This window comes from Bombus pascuorum, chromosome 3 (genome assembly GCF_905332965.1).
Source record: "Bombus pascuorum chromosome 3, iyBomPasc1.1, whole genome shotgun sequence".
NCBI lineage: Eukaryota > Metazoa > Arthropoda > Insecta > Hymenoptera > Apidae > Bombus > Bombus pascuorum.
The window spans coordinates 14274593-14298048 of NC_083490.1; the positions used below are offsets into that span (position 1 = coordinate 14274593).

The 23456-nt window shown below is 32.1% G+C and overlaps 1 protein-coding gene across 5 annotated transcripts in view; it reads left to right on the forward strand.

Moving 5' to 3' along the window:
* Positions 1-23456, forward strand: part of LOC132904908 (rap1 GTPase-activating protein 1) — a 256345-nt gene that overhangs the window by 15431 nt on the left and 217458 nt on the right. Inside the window, exons 1-2 of one of the 5 annotated variants that reach the window (XM_060955736.1) lie at positions 18714-19063; positions 19601-21471. The exons of 1 other annotated variant lie outside the window; for it this stretch is intronic. The gene's annotated coding sequence lies outside the window, so the exon portion shown is untranslated. Of the gene's footprint in view, positions 1-18713; positions 21472-23456 lie in introns of those variants that run through there. 3 more of the 5 variants (XM_060955737.1, XM_060955738.1, XM_060955734.1) reach the window with 3 other exon arrangements.

A 23456-nucleotide genomic window follows, 5' to 3' on the forward strand; every position in this document is an offset into this window, starting at 1 on the left:
TTTTAACAGCTGTCAATTTTTTATCCTACGTACGATTGCTTATTTTCTACTCGACGACGTATCCAATCTTAAAATAAAATATACACGTATTCGTTGACGTCGACTATAGAATTATTCAATTTTTCGGTCTCTCATTCTTCGATGAAAGAGAAAGAAATATGTAACTTTTGTGCGTTGTTCAGCTCAATTTGAATGGCATGATCTTTTTATCAGAATATTCTTAGTTTACTCTATACTTTTCCATCTCTATTCCATTTTTCTTCTCACTGCTTTATGACTTTGTAAGTGGTTACTTGTACATCTGTCTCTTGATTATTTCTCGTATATTAAATTAAATTGAATCAACTCGACTATTTCGCAATAATAATCTAAAAACATTTAAACACGCTCATAAAATCACTTTTCCTATTTAAACTTACAATACTTGCGTACAGTCAATCACGAAAGTCTACATACGTCTATTGGATTTTGTGCATCTAACCTACCAAAGAAACAAAACAAAATATGCTGTTACGAAATTACCTGCATTTGCAAATCGATATAATTATCATAAACGCATTTCTAAAGGGCATTAAAAAGATAAAAATACTTAACTGACAAATATTTGGGACTAAAATTACATCAGAAATTACAAAATTTTCAATTTTATTAATATCAAGTAGATACTATTGAAGATCATTACTGATGCTTACAGACGGATGAAGAGGGGTACCTGTAAAGAGATTAATGTAAAATCATATTAAGACTACTATTTTTATGATTTCTGTTGAAGTGATCGCCACTTCTAAGATCACTCTACATCTGGTCTTCGGTTTCTCAAGCGCTGAGGTCATCGATAGCGCATAGATAAAAGAATGCGTTGATGACAGACCATAAAGCGGTACACGTGCAACATTGGTTTCGGCGGTTCTTTTAGTCTCAGGGTAACATTGCTGGCGTGAGGATCTGGATCAGCTTACATTGTATTCCACACTTTGTACTTTAATATTCACAATATATATACTTACAATACCTTACAATTTACCCACACGTTTCTTTAATTCCACATACACCGAATAACCTTAACAATTTCACGCAGGTACAACAGGTGTACCTAGGCGTTTGTACAACAGGTTCATGTAATTTTTGTAACATCGCATTTTATATATATTTCCTTTTTATTGATTTCTCCTTAATAAGGATGAAGGAGAATGAATCGTGTTACATTTTTAACAATACGTGTCTTGGCGTGCCATTCGTAGAATTAACGCTTTTGCTGTAAAATTGTATACTTCAACGGTATACGTAGACTTTTGTGACTGATTGTAAGTACACAAGAGCGTGTGTCACAACATTAGACCGTATGGGATTTTTCAATCCACAGATCGAGATAGTGATCTCCGAGTGGGACGTGATTCGAACGCACGAGGGAGCCTCGTGCCCGTCGGAAAAAACCATACTCACTATGTTGCGCAAATCAGAAAGAGGGTTAAACGTAGAGATTTGTACGAGTGGGAGGTAACCGTTTATGGCTTCTCCCGATAATACCCTTGTAGGGGTCTGCTGAAGGCGCGAAGACCCCTAGGTGCTCATCAGATAAGAAACAGTGAGTTACCTAGAAGTACTCGCACGATTATCCTCCCCGGTTGATTTAATTGCTTCTTTTTTCACGAAACCACCACGTGATGGAACATATCTCGCGTTCTCCTTTTGTACAACCGTTGTTCTCTTGTTTCACCGTGTCTTGTACAGGGTGTTGAAAGATATACACTATTTTTCAGCGTTCAGAAGCATCGAACGATTCCGTAAATTGTAAAGAAGAGGCAAACAGTGATGTTACAAAGATTATTTTTTAAATTTATCGTAAATCTTGTTGCAATAAATCAACTTATAGCAGTAAGTCATTTTCTGAGAATTGAACATTAATCGTGTACTTACGTAATGGAATCAAGGAATTGTGAAAAAGTGGGAGCACGTTTATATAATGTGGTTTTACGCATCAAATTCATCTAGAAAAATGTTTTATAAAACTTTCAATACGTTATACAGGGTGTCCTGAAACTGGTGCTACAATCCACAAGGAGTGATTCTATGTGGAAAAATATGTCGAAAATATTAAGTTGTCGCAAAAGTTTCTTTCGTTTTATGATGATCCATTTTGTAGTAATAGAACAGAGAAACTTTTGCAACAACCCAATACAACAGCGATTGAAAAGAACGATGTTCGTTTGGATTTGACGTTTTCGCCTCTCGTTGGTTGGTCTTAAAATCGTTTTAATAATCAGAAACATTCAACGATTCACGTTCACAACGAAACACATAAAAAGTAACATTACCGATTCTAGTTTTATGCTTCGGTTTGATCGAACCGCTCGAGCAATTATCGATCGATAATTTCAAATCTATCCAAGGCTTGGTCTGATCTTTCTTTTTGTTTACATATGCCTAAACTACTTTGTATATGTCTCAAGTATTTTAATTTATAAACAGATTTTATCTGCACCAACGATTACATTTCATCGAATAATTGAAATAATTCCAAACGACAAACGAAATTTTTTATATAACGCTTTGTTTCCGAGAAAAACAAGTTTGGAAATTTGTCGAGTATACTTAAACTTGGCTAAGCATCGATTAGGTATGAGTAAATAATCAGCAGGAGGTTATTCTGCATGCGAAAATAAATCAAAGATGTAAAATAATATTTTTCCATTTAAGGTCTTATTTTCAAGAGAATAAAGTTTGGACATGTTTAGTTAAAAATTGATGTAGCGCACACGCATGATACATTTTCAAATTTATTTTTTTTCGAAGACAAAGCATTTTATGAGAAAATTTCATTTTACATTTTTTACTTATTCTTAGGTGCAGTATAACCTCCTATCAATTATGTACTCTTGCACAATCCAGAATTAACCAAGTATAAATATACTTATCAAATTTTCAAACTCGGTTTTCCCGCAATGGAAGAAACAAATTTGTTGTATATTTTCGAATTATTTTTCACGTAGAATTACCCCCCATCCGATTGTACGAGCGGTTATCAGACACCCTGTATATGTTTAGTATTTAGCAGAGCTTTACTTTTTAGAAGTTTCGTATAAAACATTTCTGTTTTAATTTTTCATATCGAGTCACAACTTTCCAAAAATTGGTTGATCCTTTGTGTTGTACAGATACAATGTGATTAAATAAAGAAATTACTTCAAAGCTCTGTTTTAATTAACAGAATAACGAAATATAAATACATACTCATTATGATAATATCTTTATATTTCTAGTAAAATAACCCTAAACTACGTGCGTTTTTCCTTTGTGGGTAATCGTAAAAAAATAAGCAGACGATTTTACAAAAGCATTTACACTACGTAAAAATACGTTTGTATCTCGTATTCTATGGAAACAACCTGAGTGCACAGCTGCGAAATGAAAATATTTTTGAACACGATATTTCGAGAACAATGTTGTTCCAGAACGAAGCGTGTCTCTTTTGAACTCGCGTGCATTTATGTAATGGGGTAAGATACAAAAGGGATAGAAACATTTAATTTCAATTTACTTCAGCTCACGATCGTGTCGTGACTAGAATGGCGCTCCATTTCGTCCAAAAATCTAATACGATACGAATTATGGATAACTGTAATTTTTGTAACAACTCGTCGTTATATGAAGCTTGGAAAAAGAAAGCTATTGTAATTTTCTAACATTTTTCTGTAATATACGACTGCTTTATCTGTTCGTCTAGTTGTAGCAAAGAAATGTCGCCTGCATGCGGCTAGTGGAACTTCCTGCAGTACTGGAGTTGTTATCTCTGGGTGGCTTCCCAAGAGAATCTACCGCAAACAAATACATTCGTATCTTCGTTTGTGTCGACCTGAAGATTGGAAAAACGTGGCACACACGTTACGAAAGACCGTTAGTTTGTTTTTTTCTTATCCCTCCCTCTGAGTCGTGGAGACTATGATTGCCAACTGAGACGCGTCCTTTTTAAATTAAAGAAGCTCATTGTTTGTTACGTTTTAAAGTCTGATTCAGCTATTTGCTTTTGACTTTGCAGCCTGCAAGGAGACATATAATTTTATCTATGCACATAATAAAAAATTAGAAGGGTTGTGTCTCTATATTGCATGCATATAATAAAACGGTAGAAGAATTGTGTCCGTACATAGGATAAAAACAAACAAATAAAACAAAACAAAATAAAAAAAACGAATCATCAAGGAATAACTTGTACGGTATGGAATCGAAAAAACTAACTTTTTGAGCTTTTGTCCGTCTGTTTGTTTATCTCTCGTATCGTATCGCTTGATATGAGTATCACGTAAAAACTACTGAACGGATTTTGATGGGGTTTTCTCTGTTGTATAGCTTAGTGTCAGGGAGAGAAAATGGGTTATGTTTCATCTTGATCTGTTTTGTAACAGTTGAGAAATAGCTTGGGATCTGAGTTGTATATGTTTCCATGTGGGGTAGAGGTCAAGCAACGATGGTTATTGTTTACGTCATGTTTGTTCTGAAATCGGATCATTTTATAATTTAATATTTTTTAATACGGAGAATAACTAGAGAGAATAAACACAAGTTTATTATTAGACTACTACAAAATGTCCTATCTCAAATTTCAAAACGTTTGAGAAAATTGAAGTTTCATCATTGTCTTTCTGCTATCTCTGTTCTTATTTTTTTCGATTAAAAATATATAGTCTTTATTTCACAACAGGCTCTATCAATGACTATTATACATAAGTGTACAAGGAATAAAAAATGTGCACTAATAAATTTAATTAGTTAAAATAAATTTTATTAATTTTTTTTAAATAAAATTTTATATATAATAAAATAAAAATTTAATACAATTTTTATTAATAAAATTTAATTGATTATTAAAATAATAATTAATGAAATGCTTCAAGTAAAACATTTCAACTTTGTAGTGAGATATTAGTAAAAGTATCACAGTAAAAGTGAAATAAAGTGTGTCATTTATTTTTTAATTCTTTGTAAGGTGAGTGTGTGTGTAATTCAGCTGCTTGTTTGTGTCTTTATTAACGAACGTAATTTATAATTTTATGAGTAATAAGATCAATGGCATCATAAATTTTTTGCAATTTTGTTTACTTATAAACTGTACTTTTAGTACAGTTTATATAATATACAGAATATTAATATAAGTGCTACAGTAAAATTGAAAATATGAAGTATATTTATTTTCACGGTTTAAGTGTAATGTGCGATAATTTATATGTATTATGTACTGCAATAGTGTTTAATGCTTTTAATTCGAGGAAGTAATTCTCTGTAATTTAGTATTACAGAACTTTGTAGCAAACTGACTTAGTTCGTAAAAAGTATCTAATGACTAACAGTACGCGGATTTTTTATCACGCGGTTTTTTTCTGTAATTTAATTTGACGAATGTTTGCGATAAATTGAGGTCGTATAAAATATATTTTACAAATAATATAAAACAGTACGGATCTTTTATTACCCAACAAGAGAGACCGAGAGAGAATAAATACTTCTTTGAGGTATTTTTACTATATACCGAAATCGACACGTTGAATACGTCCAGTTAAAAAGAAATATAAATAATTGTACTAAACAATTCAGAAGATTTATAAAAGATTTATAAAAACGATATTTACTCCATACATTACTATTAATAGTCTTATCTTTTAGAAATATCACACATTTAACATTATTTTTATTATTTATATAAATAGATTATATTTCCATTAACATCATAAATTTTCTGAAAAATAGAAAATAATCAGAATATTTGATGTAGGATGTTTGTTACTTCGTTTTTAAAAATATTGCACGAATATCGTTCACTTTTTAACATATAAAAATATTTGTTGCAAATGTGCCAATAGTAAACTATACAACATACCAAAAGGCATGAATATATTTATTTAAATACCTAATGCATGTAGTAGGACCATCATTATTTGAATATTTACTATCCAAAGCCTTATATTATTCGAATGTGCTCCTATCAAAAGTTCTATTATGCAAACAGTACATTTTTTTCGTCATTTTAATACGAAGTTGGTATTATACGTACCAGCACTACCAACGCGTTGTGCCATAATGTGCAATGACATCAGAGAAGCAACGTATGATATTATACTAACTGTTGCAACGAAACGAGAGATATCTTAAAGACGAAGAAATGGTAAAAGCATGGGGAAAGTCATAAAAATATATAACGCTGAGGATATCTACATTCCGAAACATTTATGATATTGGAAAAGGGACATTTAGATTAGTTTAAGCCATAAATGGAACATAGTACAGCACAACCTAACATATTAAAAAATTTGTACGATTTCTCAGTAAAAAAAGCTATGGAATCTATGAATAATAGAAGACATGTTACATTTATACTACATCGTATGTTCTTTGCTTACTGATGTTATCGCTGAATGTTATTTTTTCTCCAACGTAGGTATAACGATATAAAAGTAATGTATAATATCATATAAAGATATTATCCTATGCAATATCATCATAATTTCTCATTAATTTGGATACTGCAAGTTTCAGCATACTTAGTGTAATCTTTAAAAGACATTAGAATCAGTAATACAAGAAACCGGATGACCTTAAGTAACTTTATCTCCGATGTTTCTTTACCTATGATACGTACGTACAAACGGATTTATACAGGATGATCCTAACACTTGGGGCAAATTACATTTCTATTATAAGTGATGCTGGAAAGTTGTAGTACACAATTTTATATTGTTTTATAAACTATATCATTATGCGGCATGATTCTTGTCATAAATGTTTTAAGTGAGATCAAATGAATCTTCTGCGTACATTTTTCGAGTTATTATACGAATAAAAAATAAACAATTAAAAAGTCTATATTTTATGAGATATTTCATTTTCCCAAATATCTCACCATTACATTCTGTGCAATTTTCTATATTTTTTTAATTATTTTCGAGTACGTGATTTAATTGTTACCGTACGATCCCTAATTGAATTTAATATTTATTTAAATCTACAATGACATAAACAGTGTGTAGGAGCACGAGAGTTTCCATAAAGTTTTAATATTTACGATATAAATATGATATTGATATGTATATATCATGATTCAATATTAACATGGTAATTTATTTTTACATATGACTACTACATAGCTAAATAGTGTAAAACAACGATGAAATATTGCTATGCCTTTTTGAAATAATAAGCTACTCCTTACGACCTTCTTACATAATGCAAAATCTACACTCGTACATACTTATTTTCTAATTATTATAATAAAAAACCTGCTATTTCATTCGCATCATACTCAAAGTACTAAATAAAATAAAATAAAATTTGTTAGAGTTTTTTTTTAAACTATAGGTTCCCGTATAATGTAGTGTTCGTATAACGCGATTACAAACATTTTTAAAAAGGCTATGATACATGTACGTTATAATATTTGTTAGGGGTGTAAAAACATATTATTCCTACAAACACACAAGTAAATAAACCAGAGCAATTCATTTGCTGAGCTTTTCTTTTGAGCTTTGCCGCAGACTTGATTCATTCGTGACATGCAAATGTATGTTACTAAATTGATTGAAAACCGTAGATATGCACAAGCTTCTATATAATAACAAAGACTTCACGCATTGTACGATACTTATTTCTATACAGAGATAGTTGTGTCACTTCAAACAAAGAATTTATTTCAGATTTTCCGTCGTGGATCTCGTATAACGCATAATTTTTACAAACACGTAACGTATTTTCGCATTATATGAGTTCTTACTGTAAACAGGTGTGTGTTCTAATACCCTGATACTTATGGTCGACAGTATAGTCTGGCCTAATTACTAGAATCACCCTGTACATCTTGTAGTAAGAATAGTAAGATATCGAAGACATCTTGGAGCGCGCACCACCGAAAGGGATTCGTTACTTCCAATCAAACGATTGTACCGAGAGTTGTATCGTCTCGTACCGATCTCCGATTTCGTTAGCATTTATTTCTCAACGTGTATATCGAGTCTCGTACATATTAATTATAAGACTCCCGACCGCGTGTGATTTTGTAGTGAGATGCAAACGAGATGTACGCGATAATTGAATCTCGTATAACACGCGTGTAACGTCGCAGCGGATAGCCAAAGAGTCAATCACGAGTTTCTTTCTTTTTCGTGGCGACCGCGACTGCCCGTTTTTCCACAGTTCTCCGGGTCAAGCTATTATTACATTGGCAAAGCCGATCATTTTCGAGTGGGATAATAACACAGGGAAGAGGGCACGGGACTCACGGAAACAACAGACCGTGTTACCGAACCTGAGTAACACTCTGCTCCATGCTTCGAAGATGATTGCTTTGGCTGACTGCATTAAGTATGAATTGTATAACTTGCCTCGTATACTGAACTCGACTCCATTCCACTCGACTCGAGATGACCGCATAAATTATCTTTTTTCGCAAAGGGAAATGACTGACTGATTGGTAGTGAGTTCTTCTATTGATCGAATGTCAACGGTAATATTTTCTTGAAACGGTACTGAATAATTTGAATCAACACCCTTCGTACGAGTAGTTTTCTATTTTTATTTTTATACAGTACTGTGCAAAAAATCTTAAAACATTTATTAAACAAAAATGTGTCGTTCTTATAAATTAATATAGCGATATCTTGTTCTGGTTGCACAAATGAATCAATACATCATTAGAAAAATTGTATAAGTTACAGGTTGCAAATTATTAAGTTGTATGTAAAATTATTAGGTTGCAAATTACCAGAGCTAAGAAATTCTATTGTATAACAAGAACGAGTTTGGTGATAAAAGAAATGATATTGTGCGCGTCAATTTTAGAAATTACATACCATGTAATTGCGTTATTTTAATAGGAATAAAGTATAAAATAATAACGTTATACAATAGGTATCTATAACCTGTAATTTATCCTTTTTCAGTTCACTTATATTATTAGTTAGTAAATCATTATACAAGAGAACTCTGATGTTATTTTAAATTTGTATTTCTTAAGAAGTGTTTAGTTAAAGAATTATTGATAATTTTTCCAGAAAATTTTGATTAATTCTCTAAATAATTAATATTTCGCGTGACCTCCCGTTCTCTAAATATCAAGCTATACATATAAATTCATTTCGTACTATCATCACAAATTGGTATTATTTTATAAGATATTAACTTATCATCGAAACAATTTATTGTTCTATTTTACTTAATGTTTAGCTCTCAACTTAATATCTTATTCAATAATTAAAAATTCTATGAATTCCTTAATGTTTCCCATTTCGTAATAGAATTACCTATGCTATATTGGAATATAAGGCAGCACATTAATTGGAAAAATGTTCCACGTAGTTTGGCTGAATTCTGTGCCTTCCAGAAGTTCATTTTTCTTCGATTTTCATCGTATAGAAAATACTATTTCCTGACTAAAGGTAGTTCAACCGGTCTGCTGCACAGATTGCTAAAATTAAAAAGTTCACGCTGCTGTAACAGCTTCTGTATAATGTGCTTCTAGAACGTAATGAAGTTTTACAAAAATTTTCGTTTAGAACAATGTTCCTAGTTAGAATTTCCTTTGCGCCTTTATTGATTTTCGCTCACACATACGCCTAACTTACACGTTTTAATAATTCTGTTCTAAAATTTCTGACATATATTACGTGTAATAATTTGTATGCTAGATTTTATTTTTAAATTTTGCTTAATACCCTTTTCATACGTGTAACTTCCTCTGAAGATTGATTAAAAATTTCAGGAATGTTATTTGGAATTTTTATTGAGTTTAAATGAAAATCTTTAGTGCGGAAATAGAATTACAACGAAATAACGAAAATGTTCCAAGGAAAGAGAATTAGCGGAAATGAATGCATGAAAAAAGAAAAAAAAAAATAACACAATTGAGAGCGTAATTAAATATTAAATTAGTACTTGTTGTAATGCAGTGTTTGTTTACTTTAAGTAAGAAGTTGTGCCTACCTATGCTACCTACTGCTCTAAATCTAGTTTATAAACATTATACAAGTTGTTGAAAATTTCATATAGAATTACGTATTTAATAGCAATATCATAAAAGATTCTTTTGTAATAATTTTATTCTTTTTCAAAAATACTATTTAAAATTTCTCTTTTGGTTATTTATACAAATAATCAAATATGTAATAGGTAATTTAATTAAAATTTCCAAATTAGATGCAATCACTATCGTTTGAAATGTCAAATGTTTGTTTATATTGTGGCATACTTTAAATATGTAATTTCACATTTTTAATACTTCACGAAGGGGATACTTTGTATAATGTATATATAGATATGAGCTTATTGAAAGCATGAGAAAGTGGCACATATTTATTGCACATCAACGCGCTAGATAATCACAGGTCAACATGGTATATAAGTGAACCACTTAAGGCACGATTGTAAAGCTGAACTTAAAAATCGATGAATAATCTAGACTTATCATTTCATTGATGTAATTGACTGTCAATTAAATATCACTTGTTCTTATTAAATTCGGCATAAAACCTTGATGGTAGGTTTCTATGTAAATGATTTCAAACTGTTGAAAATGACAACGTAAGTTCGTGCTCACCATCCATATGCAGATGTGCTAATTACAAAAAAACAGTAACTAGAAGATTGTTCTAGATACAATCGATAGACTCAATTGATAGTTTTAAGATGTTCTTTTGTTTCTTTTTCCCCTAGTCCATGTAAGTGTCGGCTCAGAACAGTGTGATAGATTTATCCATACAATATAATAATAGCTATTGTGATCCTACCTCTGAATATAGAAATAACAACATGAACTTTATATTTTCATTATTAAACTTATATCTATATATGTATATTCATATATCATAATCAAAATTTATTGTTTTTTCAACATTTTATTGACTGTAATATTGTCAATGTTTTATGACAGTATTTAAAAAGTAGTTTTATTTGCAATATATTATAAGTAATGCAATTATACATGTATTATGATAGTATTGATAGTAATTAATTATTATGAACGTAATGGTATTATTTATGATTACGATTTGCAATAGTTCCGAATACCTCTATCTACATATAAGTACATAATGAGATTTACCACCTATTAAAGTGTCTGAAATGTTGATCCTAATGAAAGTCACAAATATTTTCTATATTATTTAATTAGAGTTTGAAAAGTTAATAACTTTTTTATTAATGAATTAATTTCAGTGATATTACATACAATAAATGTTTAACGCGTGAAAATTTGACTATGAACGATGTTACGTTAGATGGCATTTTTAAAATGAATTCCAGTAGCCAATTCGCAAATTCGGGGCCATTCAATAGCATTCTTGATACCATTGGTTAATGTTTAAGCTTTAGCTCTCGAATTTCTGCACGGATATTCTCCACGAGCTGCTCAAGCGTACTCCGTTTGTTCAAGTACACCCACTCCTTCAGGTATCCGCGCAGGACGTAATCGGGAGCTGAAAGGTCGGGCGAACGTGACGGCCAATTAATCTGGGTATTTCCTGGAATTATATACATATAACTATAGATAATGGATATTCTTTCTTCCTGAAATTCATCATGATGAATCTTCAACACAGTTGTAATATGTACCTGCAACAAAAAGATCGTGTTATTAACAGAAAATTTATTTACTTGTCAAATCCTCTTCTGGATATTGGACCATGTTATAGATTTTTTTATTGATGAAATTAAAGAAATGACTAATTAATGAGTAACTAAAATTATTATACAACTTTAATAATTATAATAATAACGTAATAAATTAAATATTTAACAATTTAACAATTATGTACAAATATCGGAAATGTTTGAAGCGATGAGTTAGGCCTTAGACTATGTATGTACCTACGTATCTACTTTCATTCGTACTACAGTGATGTGTGGTGGATATTGCATGCTACTAGGCGCACTAACAGGTATAATAGAGTTGAGACTTCAAAAAAAAAAAAAAAAAAAAAAAAAACAATAATTATCGTAGATAAATAAAACATTTATTTATATCAATTTCTAGGACGTTTATTATTATTATTACATTACAATTTTCTATTTGACAACTGATGATTTATTGAAGAAAATAGATATATATTTTTTCTATCAATGAGCTTTAAAAATATTATTATTTATGTTATTTTTATTGGAAACAATTGATAACATTTTTGTTAATACTTGCTTTACTTCTGTTCTATTACGAATATTAATAAAAAGTTATTCTAAAGCTAATCTATTCTTATCAATATCTTTTTCTTACAAAATAAGATATTTTGAATTAGAATTCTTCTTGAATTCTTATGATTATTATTATTTTTTTAATTGCTTCTATATTATCTGAAAAATATTACCTCGAAGGAATTCGTCTCATTCTGTGGCATATACATACCAAAGCAATCATACCAAGGCAATCGATATAAGCGAAATGTTTATGGCTTTATGATTACGGCTGTTCAGCAGTATATTGGCAGTTTCAGTGCATGGCAACTATATTTTTCTTCGAATTCGACAATGATGAGGCCAGATATAGACTGGTTTTGGTAATAAGGCAGTTCGAAAACTTTCATGGAATATATATAAAATAAAAGTATGAATATTTTTTAGTTAGCCAATAAATAATTATTATTTATCGTCTGCAAATTAGAATACACAATCTTTTTTCTTTTCTCAATTAGTTGGAATATTTTTTATGATTTCCCTTGCATATTATTTTCGTTTATTCAACATACATATTTAAATTTTTCAATCAGAAAGAGAGAGAAAGAGAGAGAGAGATTGCGATTGTGACTTTTATATACAAAGTAAAAAGTATCATAAATGCATCTTTTATAATAACAGAAGTAGTATATGAAGTATATGTACATATTAAATATTAAAACAAATCCACAATATAAAAAGTAGAAAATACAGTTTCCTGCATCTTCGCTATATACTATTACAGTTTTGCTTTTGCTTACACTTTTTGCTTTGATTATCTATTCTGTTTTGTTTTCTTCTTTGTATCCATATACTTATTCATTCGTAAATATTTGATAAAATTTAGGCAACCTCTACTTCGTACAATTTGTAACAAGTTTCGCAATTAAGTCTGTAATTACACACAGATCTTATTAATGAAAAAAGTTAAGTATCGTTAGGGAGTACTTTTAAACACATTCAAAACCTTCATTTAGAAATGTCAGAAGGAACAAAGAACGTATCTTGTATCAGAAATTAAAACACTCAACGCTTCATTACTAATGAATAATATACGGAAATATCATATGTAAAGGTTAAATTACCATTTAAAATTTCTTCTGAAACAGACATAGATTAAAATCTAAATAAGAACGGCTAATTAATTCATCAAAAGAACAGCATCATTAAGTCGAAGAATTAAAAGGAAGAAGAAAAGAAAAACGAGTTATATATCGAAGAAATAATATACAGAACTAAATTGCTCCAAAAAAGTCGACAGCTAATATCATAAATATTCTAGAATGATCATTACTTGATCGTTCTTCCGCGTAACATTAATTCCAAAAACTCGAGTTCGGCTAGTGAATAAATTCCTAAACTGGTATCGGCTACTTGCCATGAACTAAAGCGGACCATAGAATACAGCATGGTTAATCGCTGAGAGCAGGCCACTTATATTCAATGAACGTTGACGTGGTTAGTACAGATTCCGCTGTTAGTCGTGTGGGTCCTATGTTCACCATAAATATGCGGTACCTCCGGTCACCGTGTGTGCTCTCGATTATACGTGTGTACACGCTACCGAGCCCTCGCCTCGTTTCGGTCTCACGAGCTTCTCCAGGAACAAGATGGAAAGAGTCGGGGGGATAAAGAGAAAGATCGTCGAGAAAGAGGCATACACAGCTTGAGGGCTGAAAGGAGAGTCATTGCCACCGGCGATGAATTCGACGAGAACCGAAATCCTTCAGCTAGTGTGTGTCTGCAAATGTTTCTCTTTCCTTTTCTTTTATCTTCGGTATTCTTTGCAATTTGTTAGTACAGACACGAGGTAAATTGTTACATTTTTTGTTAAGGAATTTTGTTAAAAAGTATTTCGTAGACACTTTCTCCATTGAGATAACATTTGCAGTGGTAAGATCTGTCGATTTAATTTACCTGTATGTATATACGTTTATGTGTTGTAGTATGTGCAGCATGTGTTCTTTGAAATTTTCAAAGAAGAACTATATATTACGTGTACCTACTAATTATCTGTACCTGCATTTTGTTGGCTAGTGATTCGATCGTGCGTCGATTCTCTTTTATATCTATTTCTTTCTAGATCTAGTTGTTTCTTCGTGTACTATAGCGATGTTTGGATCTTCTCTTATTTCTTCACTCTAAAGCAGCAACTGAAGCACTGTTGAGTCTTTATTGTGCATAGGATAATTGATTGCTAAGCTGATTCAGATTAATTGTATATGACTTATTGTTGTTGTAATATAGCAGTATGTGATACATTGAAATAGATTTTATTATTGTTGTGATATATGAGTTTATGCAATATTTCCCTTAACGTTTTTCACTTGTCGTCTTCATATTGTTGAATCGTATATTCGACATTCCATGCTGTCTTTACGCAAAGGTAATGTGTTGTCTGCAAACGGGTTAGGTAGATGTAATAATCCTCCAGATACCAAGAATTGTGATTTGTTTTTTGCTTTTAATCGGGTCATTTTCTTGCATGGAAATTTTATGTTGATGATATATACATGGTGTGCAAGCATACAAACTACTTGAAACGGAATAAAATGATACCGACAGTACTGTTTGAGTATTTCGTGCGTTAACTGGGTCATGTTTTAATCTGAAATGTTTTTACACATGCGATTGAAAGTTAATAGGAACGAATTAAGTTGTTCTATTATTTTCAAATGGAAATGTGACAATCGTAGTATCTTTAATACATTAAAAAGATTGTAATTCACAGCCTTAAAAAAATGACTGAATTTAAAATATTGATAACTTGAGTAAGTAGTGTTTATTTTCAACTAATAGTTTAACATAAATGAAGATGCAACATTCGTTCTTGTTACGTGTCTCTACTATCAAAATTATTTATTTCTCTTTCCTTCTTTTGGAACAGAGATTTTGAAAATAATGGACAATATATGGTATAAACACCAATGTATGTAATTATAACAGTATGTATCTAATTACACAGTGACGGGTAAAAAAAAGTTTAAAATTGGTACACTATGAATCTTAGTAACTTTTGTATCAACAATTTTTTACGATGTTGATAATAGTCATCTACTCTGTGATATATATCTATTCATTTATTATATTTATTCATTGTTCTCGTTAAATTATGGTATCTTAATGCTTCTTATTTCATAAACTTTCTTTTGCCTGCCATTGTGTATTGTATATTACCAATGTGGGGTAATCATAGTTAATTGCAAGTTGTTAACGTATCAAGTAATAATAGCTGCTAATTACGGGGTGCAGTTAACTAAACCGTGTGTTTTAATCCAAAACGAATTACTTAAACCTAGATTGAGAGAAAGAAAGGATTTTATAAAAAGGTATTCGTAGTATAATTTCTACTGTATTGTAATTATATCGTCATTAAAACAGAAAGTATGTATATTGTAATATATTACTTTTATCTCTGTTACATTTAATTACAGTTATACAATTTCTTAAATATACTCTTTAAAAAGAGGAACGAAATACAATTATTAATTAAATATAAAGTGCATTTTTAATTTTGTTTTATACTTTCAAGTTTGCAAATACAACTTTGTTATTTACAGATCAATGATCAAAGATTCTTGAACCGAGAAACATTAATTAATAATTTAATTTTTTAAAATTTGTTTAAAGCTTTGTAAGTTGAAAGATAATTTAACTATGTGAAAAATAAATGGAAAACATGAACGGTGATAAAACTGCACGTGATTTTAAATGTTAAAGTATTATTTTATCGGTCCACGTGTACATACATCTATACATATATCTGAATATGTATGTGTATTAAATTAATATACTCATGTAATAAAAGTCGGAAATTTTTAATTGCAGAGATATTGAACGGTGTTTGTGTTGTAAAAAACGTAACTGAAATCATATTGCCGTAAAGTATTCGTACTATTAGAAAAATGTATATGATATGAAAGAAAACGAATCCTCCTCTTTTCTTCGTGTTACTGTTCCTGATTATATTTTACGGTTTTCAAATAAGAACGCACGTGTATGCAATAAAACTGCAGAACTTGTTCTTTATCGTCAGAATGACTTTTTTTTGCGTGTGAATAGCGTACAGTTGGACAGATTGCCCAAGTAGTTGATTACTGTACAAAGAATGTATAATCTCAATGTTACACAAGCTGCACTACTTTTCATGTGAAAAAAGCGTATGAAACCGTTCTCCGTAATTTTGTAGGTTGAACGATGCGGAATTCATACAACATCCGTTTGTAGACTACACACGCAATATTCGCCTAGAACATTTGTGAAAAAAGCTTTTCTTCTTTTTTATTACTATTTTGAATTATGAAGCAGCGACACTGTATCTTCAAAATTACAACTACATTTTCTATATTTGTATTAAACTCGTTTACTTTATTAAATATTTCACTACATCTTCAAAATTAAGGATATTTTCTAAAATTTCACATATTATATTTTTCAACGTGTTACGTTTAAACTTACCCTGGGTCATGAAAGTATTTGGACATTTAGGAAACTTTTATATGAATTGTATGTGTATGTGTTACGTATGTAAAATCTGAAATCTTGGAATGTATACAAAAATTATTTATTTTTTGCGAGATATTTATTGCAAACATATATGTATTTAGTAAAAAATCAATATACAGCATGAGTAGCCATTTTAAACATGTAACAAGTGTCAAAAACAGTCCCACCGAATATCGAGGTCTATTAATAATTTTTATTTTGTATAACCGTATATATTTTCAAACTTTATCAATATAATCATGATAGTTGAGATTTATTACAGTGCTAATAATTTCTAAATGTTTCGCATAACATGCATAATATATTCATAAAAGCTTTCGGATATTTTCCTGAGCTACCGTATTTATCGTACATAAACATTTCGAAATATAAATTACATTACGTGCGGAGGAGTCGGGAAACCGAGCTTCATATAAAATTCTTTATTGCGAGTTTTTCTCGGAACTTAGGAATTATAAACGTAAAAAACGATACTTCATACCAACTGAGAATTGCAGAATTGCAGAAAAGCGAGAAGTACCACTTCTTTCCTGTAAAGGTGAAAAATGAATAATATGGAGCAGACGCTCGGCAGCTATGTATCAACCTGTATTTTATGCTTGCGTACACCGATGCTCCGACTCGTCTCGTGAATCTCCCATCAGAATGAAAGTGAAAGTAGAGCTGACGCTTTACGAGGGAGGATAATGGAGAAAGAGAAACGGCGAAGGGGTTTGTCGGAAGTAAAAAAATAATCGCACGTTGGATGTAACGATGTGCTTGTTTCTCTATTTCAATTGTTATTTTTTCACATTATCCTAAGAACTTTTGAAATATTTTAATTTCTTAGCGAAATTGTTAAATACAATAACAATTGAAACAAAGTATGTAGAATGTCATCGTTTTTTAAATATATTATTCAGTCAGATAAGGTTATACATTGTTTAATTCACATGGAACATAGAAACTTGTTTTCTGAATGCAATAATCAATTAAAATTAAATCGTAATTAAACATAGTAAATAGTACTTAACATATTAAAATTTATTAAATGGAGGGTCAATAGACGAGAATAAATATATTTTACTCGTATTATGAATGTTATTATAAATAAATAAAGATAATAAATATTATATTGAAAAAAAAATTCCTCGTTATTGGTACATCGCTTATTAGAACAGTACATATCACGTGCATATAACACTTCTATCTATCTTTTACTTTTCACCTAGAAAAAGTATTACAAAACGGCCTGTTAGAAATTTTTGCTTCCGCTTGAATTAAGCACGCACAGAAAGCATAACGCTCTCTTGTGAAACGTATGATTTACGGTGAAAACTAGGAAAACAGTAATCAACTTTCAAAATTTCGCGAGTATTTTTGGAATCTATTCGAAAGGTGGCTTACTCTTTTGAAAACTAGTTTACGTAATTAAGCCAGCAAGAGTCGACTCAATCGACTATGGAAAATATCAAACGAAACAAATAATTTCCATGTTCTTATATCTAATTCGTTGGCTTTTAATCATATACGATCTTGTTAAAACGTTACGTTACTTGTTATTTTTTAACAATTACATGCAGTAAATGATTAAAAAAAAATTAGTTAAGATCAGTACCTAGCGCAAATAATCTTCATTTTATGAATAATAATAATATTTTGAATGCTATTGTTTGCTCCTGTGCAACTGAAGTTCGAAACAAGACAAATTGAATTCGTAGCATTTACTTAGAAAGCGGTTCGATCTTGATGAAAATAACATTTTCACTGGAGCGTACTTGCGAAATTCTCGACGACATGATCGTACGATAAGCCGCGCAACAAGAAGTATAGATACGTGTGACGCGCTGAGGGTTTACAAGCGGTTAAACCGATGCACGTTTCGCGCAACGTTCCCTCCACCGGCGGCTTACTCTCATATAAGCCTCCGGTTGTCAGACTGGAGGTGGCTGCGGAGGTGGAGGTGGCGTCCACAAGCAAGAGGGAAAGAGAGAAGAGAACGATGTTGGAGATCGAGAGAAGGGAGTGACTGCCAGTGGCGATGCATTGAGCAGCCACTAAAACAGTCCTCCGGCACTTCGATCCGTTGTCAGGTCGAGTAGCGCGTGCCGACTGAGCACAAGCTGCCTTTCCTCGATCAGACGATCAAGATCGATCGAACGCTCGCTACCTCGTGTTCCTTCCCGTTTCTGTCTCTCGGTGTGCACGGCTAGAAAGGTTATCGCGTGCCTGCTCGATTCCACGCGCGACGCCCTCGAATCACCGGAAACCAGCGATCGATATCATCTTCCCGACGAAGTTTCACCGAGTTCTTGAAAACGGCGGTAAATGCGCGAAATAGTCCAGCCGTATCACGATCGTTTCACGCACAGAAACAAAGATTTTGGGATAGACAGTGAGTACTGCGGACGTTGAACAGATCAATTAGAAACGAATTGAATTCGATCTATTCGCAAGAAAAATGTACGAAGCTTTTCATGGCTATTAAACAAGGAAGTATCGGTCAGAGTTGCTCATGCACGGGGTTCGCGTGCGCGCCCAATAAAATTAGTTGTTGTCTATGCAAACGAGCTAGCACGGTGGCGAAGTATCGGGGCAATTGCTTTGGAGCAGTTTGCCAGTTGGCAAACAATGTTATCTGCCTGTTGCTCGCAATTGCTGCAACGACAACTAATTAGCGTCGGCTGATGTAGCGTACTAGGTTAATCTACAGAAACGGCGAGATAGTTGAACGTATCCGTCCGGTTGCCGCGGACCGGAAAAATCGCATTTTACTTGACCATAACGAGTCACTTGGCTCGCAGTAATTACCGCATCGCTAACGGTAATTATTCTTGCTCTGTCCGCGCGCTAATTTGCAAGGTGTAAAGTAACGCGTGCCTGGAATCGTCCGTGTGCTTTTTGGTGACTAAAATCATCGGTAACATCGTAGGTTAATTTCTTCTTGTCTCCTATTATCGCGATATCTTTATCGCCGTTTCTCAAGAATTATCGAAGAAGTTATCGATTCGGTGAATGAGGTTTCTTCGAAAGCTGGATGAGTTGCACACGAAAAGGAAAGAAGGATAAATAAGGGGAGGGGCCCTGTGCTTGATTGGGCACATCTTTTTCGCGATGGAAAGCGCAGTGCGAGATAAAAGGGGAAAAATGTGTCATCGAGTTTGATAGTGTGCTGACGTTGAGAATGTGAAAAAGCCTTTCGTGTAGACGTATCGTGCCTTTATATCGCTGCTACGTCGCGGACGGGTCGTGCGTTCTTCCGGCGGGATTTGAACAAAGACGTTGCCGTTAAGCGCGTATTCGATTAAACGAAAAAGAAGAATAAGAAAAAGAAGAAGAAGGAGGAACGGAAGTGGAGTACGCAAACTCCAGTTGGGGAAGCGAACGGATCGCAAGCAAGTGTCAGTTGATAATTTTCGGTGACTAAAGATTATTCTTCAGTGATGCATCGGCGGATACGATAGCGTAGAAAAACGAAATCGCTCGTACCCTGTCCAAGATCGGTGGATCTGCTTGATCTGTCGTGCCGACGAAGAAACACACCAAGGGAATTAATCGATCGCAAACGATAACGGGATCTCGGTGTATCTTAGGACGTGTAATCGCGAAGACGTGATTCGGCGAAACGGGTAACGAGCAACGTAACCAAGTCGAACGGTAAACCTACCCCCTAGATTGTATTCCAGTAACGAGCATCGATCTCGAAACACGCTCTTCTTTCGTCTTTGCGATCAACAAAAACTGTTATAACGTGATTCTGTGGCAACGTGTGTTCGTGCTGAGACTTCGAGCCGATTGATACGTCTAACGGCCGAACAGGAATTCCTGTCACTGAGATGTTGACGAGTTGACTGCAGCGAAATCCACGATAGTAGACGATCCAAGAAAAATTTCGCCTAGAAAATTATGAAGTGATCGACGGACTACGACGCTTCAATTAACTGACCGGTTGGAAGATCGTAACGTTTGCTGTTACGATTCCACTTAAATCTATCATTATTGCTACGTTCTTCTTAGCGAAGTTGAAGACGTATCCGGAGAAAATTGTGACTGCATTTTTGCGTAAATGCGATTAGAACGGGAACTTCTTGAAGAAGAGAATTTAATTATTGTTTAAATTCAGACTGCGAAGTTTCAAGTGAGCAGCGGCTATTTCTATCGTCTATGCAATTAAACTGTATTCTTCCGGACAGCTTAATTTGAATGAACACCCGGCCAACAGAATTTCTTTGAGCTTAAGCTTATCCCGAGAAAAAGGATCAAAGGTATATTCAACGTTTAAGCAAGTTTCGAACGAGGCTTTAAGATGGATCGCCGCTTAAGTTCAGGCTGTGGGATGGAAAGAAAATGAGGCCTGCATATATTGACATACATTAGGTCCCTTCGACCAGAATTCAATTTCTCCAATGCGTTAAACGTTTATTATCAAACGTTGAAAGACACGGACGAATATCTCGTGGATATTTAAATTTCTAGAATTGTTAGAATAAATTGTTCGATAAAAAAGTCTCAAGTTCAACATTTTGTTATATTGGAATTTCGTGACGATGAAATATAATTTCGACGAGCCTTTAAAACAGATTTCGCCGTAGACAGCGTAAGAAGCGACTTTTATCGGAATCGTGTCATTTCTAAAGGAAGATCGAGAACAAGTTACAAAGTATAATCCCACTTTAAAGGAGATCGAGCCGAAGCATTGATTAAATTTGAACGATACTAGCAGTATATACCTTGTCAAGTACTGTGAATATTAAACATTCGCTGGATACTACGTTTATACAGCAAAGCGTGCTGCTGAGGAAGGTAATTAACGTGAAATATCGTACAATAAATTTTACACTGAAATTTCATCCTCAATGCGATAGAAAATATCAAGGAATTTTAACACATTCGAAATCGTTACCATCCATTACTGTTGCGTTTTTTTCGCGTAAAAGTTATCAATCATCAATATCATTATTTCAGTTTTCAATGCATTTGATAATACACAATTCTCTAGAAAATGATAATTTCAATAAAAATTCCGATTGAATATTAAGGAACAGTTGACTGTAATCAAGATCAGATACAAAGTTAATGATTCAATATTCGCTTGTCTTAATAGGTATATCGTTATACACATAAATTTAATTAGTCGGAATTACATTCACTTTCTAATGTGTGATTGAGAAAGTGTTAAAGTTCCATGTGAAACTTTGAAAAGTGAAACGTATCGAGTTTTCAGTATCTACGTTCGACAATAAGCTTGAGATCATTCCCAGTAAATTATGTACAAATTTATTTATTGGAAACTTCCATCGACAATTTGTTGCATCCTACGTACGAGATTTATAAGGTTTAGTTAAACATTACATTTTTGGTTGAGCGAAGAAAACGCTTCATATCCTCTTGCAACATTTTTTATTTCATTCTAATTAAGATATCGGATGTTAACTTTCAACGGTCTTTTTTAATGAAATTTTCAATTGTTGCATATTTACTGTTCGTCTTTCTTAAATTAATCAAACACATCTTCGCGCTCAACTTTCTTCATCAATATTGCTTGTTACGAGTTACGAGAACTTATTAGATAGATGGATAGTATTATTCCAGCCTGGCGGTCTTAAAGTAGGACTTGCATTTCAATTTTTATGAATTTTCAACATTGCACATTACTACAAATATCTGTGATCATCAACAACTGTCTTTACAACTTGCGCCTCTAATTTTCTGCAACTCGAGAAATTATTATTTAGTTTTACTTCTTCTTTTAAACTGTTCTACCCCCGTCAGAATATGTTGTTTTCACCATACAAAATAGGCGATTCTTTAGAAATAGATCCATACAAATGGTAACGCCTTCTCAAAAATCCATTGTACGAAAATGCATTTAATTCTGTATACTGAGCGATCCTAACAACTGAACTGACTCTATCTATATTTAAAGTAAAGTTAGACAAAAGTGGTAGGAAAAAATTCTGTACTATTGAACGAACTGTAACATCTTATACCACAACCTTTTTTCATATATGATTCTTGTAAAATGAAATTACATTTCAGTGGAACTAAACAAACCTTTTCTGTATAAATTAATTCTTCGAGTTGTTCCAATTAAAGCTATAAAGTCAGATTAGTGTTTTGTTTCTTGATATTGTTTCTTGACATTTCCATTATATGTGTCATCGTCATTATATTTATCATACGGTTACTAACATATTAAGATATTAAGATTATATTAAATAGATGTAAATATAAAATAACACAAGTAGTATGTATATCGTCGTTCATAATCATATGCAAATATATAGATATTTTGAAAAAGTTATATTAATAACTAAAAACTAAATGAATTAATGAAAAGTTAATGATTAATGATTATACTTACTATCTTCTTGTAAAATGAATAATATACATATATGTATATATGTATATCATATGGAATATAAATGGTAGTGAATTGAAATGAAAGACGCGACAGTGTTGTATATGATCGTAAATGTTATTGTTAGAATTATATCGTATAATCGTGATAGTCTCTTTATATTTTATTTATAGCTTGATAACCATACGAACAAAGGATAATGAATGTTTTAAATAATCATGCTATTCGATACGGTCTAAGAATTACAAATTCCAATTCATTTATTGCATATCAAAAGTAGTCATGTAAATTTTATCGTGTCAGAATATAAGTTATAACAAAGGACGAAATTGTCTTGGATAAATTTTCTATTTGTAATTTTGTAATTAAATTTGCATTCAAAGATAATCAAGTATTTAAATACTTTTATAATAGTTATGAAGAAAAC